The sequence below is a fragment of the Aulostomus chinensis genome, chromosome 1 (assembly GCF_037954235.1).
Source record: "Aulostomus chinensis isolate RoL2024-O1b breed Wild chromosome 1, RoL_Achi_v1.0, whole genome shotgun sequence".
In the NCBI taxonomy this organism is placed as follows: Eukaryota; Metazoa; Chordata; class Actinopteri; order Syngnathiformes; family Aulostomidae; genus Aulostomus; species Aulostomus chinensis.
The window spans coordinates 46870899-46875733 of NC_141320.1; the positions used below are offsets into that span (position 1 = coordinate 46870899).

General features: G+C 45.4%; 1 non-coding gene across 1 annotated transcript; it reads left to right on the plus strand.

Annotated features, from left to right (window-relative positions):
* The first annotated feature begins 1153 nt into the window (after positions 1–1153).
* Positions 1154–1225, plus strand: trnae-uuc (transfer RNA glutamic acid (anticodon UUC)). The gene has a single exon. It is a non-coding gene; the product is annotated as a tRNA-Glu (tRNA).
* The last annotated feature ends 3610 nt before the right edge of the window (positions 1226–4835 follow it).

A 4835-nucleotide genomic window follows, 5' to 3' on the forward strand; every position in this document is an offset into this window, starting at 1 on the left:
CTTGCTCAAGGACACTTCAACATGGTCACCAGCTGAAGTGAGAACTGAACCAGCAACTCTGCTAGACGGCCACTCTGCCTCCAGGCCGTGCCCCCGAACCTGAATCATCATGATGTCATTATTTGTTGCTTTAATTCACCAAATGTGTGACGTGGTGAGTTTGTCAGGAGTTTAAAGACCAAAGTTGTGAGCACACAGAGAAGTAAACCTGTCAAAGCTGCTTCACTTGATGAGTGAAACTGAGGAACTGATAGAAGAGCAACAAAGAAAATGGAGTCAGAAGGTCGTCTTCTTCACTGCTCAGTCACAACACTGACACACACACACACACACACACACACACACACACACACACACACACACAGTTTGTCTTTGAGAGAGGACAAAAATGTTTGACTGTGCTGACATGAACTTTCATTGTCTAATTTCAGTCTCCTACAAAAGTGTGTGAATGTGGTCGTTGTGGCCGAGTGGTGAAGGCGATGGACTAGAAATCCATTGGGGTCTCCCTGCTCAGGTTGGAGTCCTGCCAACAACGTTAAACTGTTGACAATTTAAATTTGACCCATTTTTCCTCCACACTGTCCTTCATCACAGCATTTAACATCAGGACTGCTCCCAGATCAGCTCCATGACCTCATCTTTGCACCAGAGTACCGCCCAAGTTCATCAAAAACGGCCAAGCATAAATATATAATATGTATATTATGTGAACACACCTGTACAGGTGCGTTAATGTGCTTAATAATAGAGAATGAGTGAAGGGTTTGTTCAGAGTGGAGTGCAGTACCACAGTCAGGCCAGCAGGTGGGGCTTTCGTTGGTGCTGTCTACCTAATTGCGGTGTCTGTGCTCTGCCAGCAGAGGTCGTGCTTCTCAACCAATCTTCTAGGGTGTCTGAGTGGTGCCGCCATGTTTAGGTCGTAGCAGGAGGACGTAGGTTGGTACTTGGCAGTTCGGACGTAGCGAAAGTCACGTTATGAATGGAGGGCTGAGTTGGAGCAGAGGGGGCAGGATCCTGGGGGTGGACTGTCTTTAGGAGGCTGAGGTGTCTGGTGGTCTTGGTGGACCCTCTGAATCTCAAACGTAGACCACAGAGTCCTGTGTTCTTGAGTCATTGTCTATAGTCTCTGTTGTTGGAGAGCTCAGTGTGTTCCCTGATGGTCTAGTGGCTAGGATTCGGCGCTTTCACCGCCGCGGCCCGGGTTCGATTCCCGGTCAGGGAATGAGTTATTTAGAGGTTGAGGGAGAGGTGATCAGGTGGTCCACATGATGGTGGAGGTGATGAACTGTGAGTCCATCATGGCTCCCCTCTCACCCCCATTGTAGTGTTCTTGGTTCACTCTGCCATGGCCCCATGTTGAAGGGTGACTGTCTCATTCAGGTTCAACCCTTTGTTAGACTCTATTAAGTCACTGACTCCTGCAAGGACAAACTGTAATCCTCCTTAGTAGCTTTGGTTATTGATGATCTGCAATGGTTCGTGGGGGTGGAGCCTATCCCAGCAGCCCTCAGGTGAGGGGCGGGGTTTATCCTGGACAGGTCACCAGTCCATGGCAGGGCCATCACATAGAGACAGATTGATTATAAAAATGTTCATCCCCAGTTTGAAGTTAGAGACAGGATTTAAGTGTGGAAGGTTTTTGTATCTTCAATTTAATTCTGAGTGTTGTAAACTGTTTCTAACAAACTCTACTGTTGAACAGTCAAAATGTTTTCTAACCAAGCTGAATGCTCTCATATACTTTTTAAAGTTGAGTTCCTTTCATGTCCTCCTGAGATCAAAGAGAGAATTCTAGGTACGAATAAATACACTATCAAAGCCCTGATGACATCATCATCAATTCTGACTTTGATCTGGAGGCTCTTGCTTTCTTGCTTCAAATAAAAAACGTTGTTCCAGGGAAAAGTCTGCACACACACACACACACACACACACACACACACACACACACAGCCTGTCTTTGGTATAAAATGGTCTGTCACGTTCTCTCACGTTGGAAGATTTCTCTGACTCCATTGTGAATACAGAGATTCTTCATCTGCCACCTGAGTCTTGATCCACTGATTCCTCTGATCCACCTCTTTCTGCTCCAACAAGGCTGACATGGATCAGGTGGGTCCATGTCATCCAATCAGGAGGTTTCTCCTCTCAGTTAATTTTCTTCATCCCAGTTTAGATTGATTCTTCTCAGCCTGATGAAGGAGCATCTGATCAGGTGTTTGACTGCTTGTTGGTTGTAATTCCATAGATTTTAATCTCAGATGTTATAGAATTAATAAGAACATCTTAAAGACCTTTGTCCAACACTTGAAACTCTCCTGTCTGTCCAGGCCCAACTGGCCTTTGGTAGTGAGGTGGTGGATGCATGAGAATGAAATGAGGCTGGTGTTGCTGTGAGGAGCCACTAGAGGGAGACACCTGTCGTTCCTCCCAGCTGACAATGAGGCTTCACAGCTGCATTTGAAGCTGTCCTTTATTGGTCCCAACTGTCTTGAGCTCAGGGGCCAAACTCACCAACAACACTTCCTCCTGGTCATGTGGTCTGTTTGTCAGGAGATTCCCAATCCAAAGTTGTTGACACACAAGAGAAGAAAACATGTCAAAGTTTGTTCATTTTTATGAATCAAACTGAAAATGAACAGAAGAGTGACAGTGAAAATGGATTCAAAAATAATAAATAATCATGAATAATGAATAAATACTCAGAATTTACTGGCATTTGACTGCATTTTGTGGTTAATCAGTCGATGAAAGAGGAACATATATATTCTATACATGTGATGTACGTACGTGGCTGTGGACAAAAGCGTCTGCTCAATGAAATTGTAGGATTGTAGACTTCTATAAATGTAGAATATAATTGTAGAAATGCTCTCTCTCACCACCCCCAACGTCTGTGCCAGGGTCTCTGGCCAGTGGTCAGTGGCTCCTATCACCTGCCCAGGATGGATCCAGCTTGCTTGTCTTTGTAATTCTGCACTTATTAGAGACCTGGAAACAAAGGAATGCTGAAAAAGAGAAAATAGGACCTCACACAAATGGGCTTGTGACAGAAATTAAGATCATTTTGTGAATATCCATCCTCTTCAAATGTGTGTGTGAATGTGGTCGTTGTGGCCGAGTGGTGAAGGCGATGGACTAGAAATCCATTGGGGTGTCCCTGCTCAGGTTGGAGTCCTGCAGCAACGTTAAGCTGTTGATGTTCTATGTCAGGGTGAACGTCCTACCTGTGCCTGATTCAGTGTGGTGGCTCACACCTGAATTTATCCTAACAAGCTAACTTCTTAACGCCAATCTACACAGTTTGAATCATCAAAACCTCAAACTGAAGTAAGAATTTTCAATTCTCTCATCCACAACAATCCTCATCAATAAAATCTGGAAGAAGGAACCGCAGAAAGTCTGCAGGAGAACGTAGACGAGTGCTGCCACCGACCCGTCGTGGGGAGGACCGGTAACGTGGCGACCCCACTTCCCAAAAGAAGCCGACCGTCCAGCGCACCCTCATCACCCAATAAGGACCTCGGGGACATCCTGGACTCAGTTGACAGGAAACTAACAAGTTTCCATGCTGGACTCTCTCGTGGAAATCCTCCACAAAGAGCCTCCATGAGTCTCTGGAACTCAGCCAGCAAAAGGTGGCTTCACTGGCCGCTAAAAATCAAGCCCTTCAAGCCTCCAGCCTCCCATCACTGTTTCCTCCCTCTCAAATATGTATCCTGAAATATGGATTTGAGTCTTTAGATGCTGTAACGTCCAAAGATCATATTCTTATTGACCCTCCCCCTTCTTTGTTCCACCATGGAGAGAGGAGAACTTTCTTCTAGTTTAGTGGATGAACATAGAGGAACTACACCTGGATCTCTGTGTTTAACAAACAATTGAGTTAAACATCAGGAGTCATGAGTTTGCTCAAAACTACTGACTTGGACTGAGTTCAATGAGTTTATAGCCAACAATTCTCCATCAGCCAGCACATCCTGCAAAAGCAATGATGACAATTTTCCTTTTAAAAAGCAGGGACGTTGCGCAGATCCAGGATCAGTGGGAACGGCTGTTTGCTTTAAATGGTTGGGGAAAGAGTCGATTTATTGTCGAGTCAATGTTATTTATATTGTGCCACATCACAACAAAAGTTCTCTCTAGACACTTGACAGGTAGAGCAGGTCCAGAACCACACTCCTTCAATGAATTCACGTATGTGAAGATATTCAACTGATGTGACAAATTCTCATGACAATGAGTCCAGAGAGCCTGTCAGCGCTGACATTCCCCTGGTGTCAGGGAAGTCATGTCAACGGACCTGGAGCCTGTAGTTGGTGTCCATCCTTGATATCCTCACAAACAGGTCATCAAACTTGGCCCTCGTCAGCTTGAAGGACAGCTGGAAACGGCCTTCGTCCAGGCACAGTTCTTGGAGAAAGTGAGTTAAGAAGTTTAGAGTTCCAAGAAGCTTCTTCAGTTCGTTCAGTTTGGTCCTGGAGAACTGTTCAATGTGTCAGGACTTCAGAAGCTCCAATCCTCTCTAAGGTCCAGTGAGAGTGGAAGAGATTATAAATGACAGAAGCAGGGCCCTCCCTCAGAACTGAACCAGCTCAGTTGGGAGAGCCTTAGACTGAAGATCTAAAGGTCCCTGGTCTGATCCCAGGTTTCAGCAGAGGAGCAGCATTGACTTTACTTTCCAGTGGAGGAACTGCAGACATGAAGGAAACTAACATCTTGTCCTGTGCATTCTTGTGACATTCAGGACATTTTTGGAGCCTCTTGTTGGATTTTGCCACAGAGAATCAGAGCCAATCAAAAGCATGATGGACTTCAACATGGAGGACTGA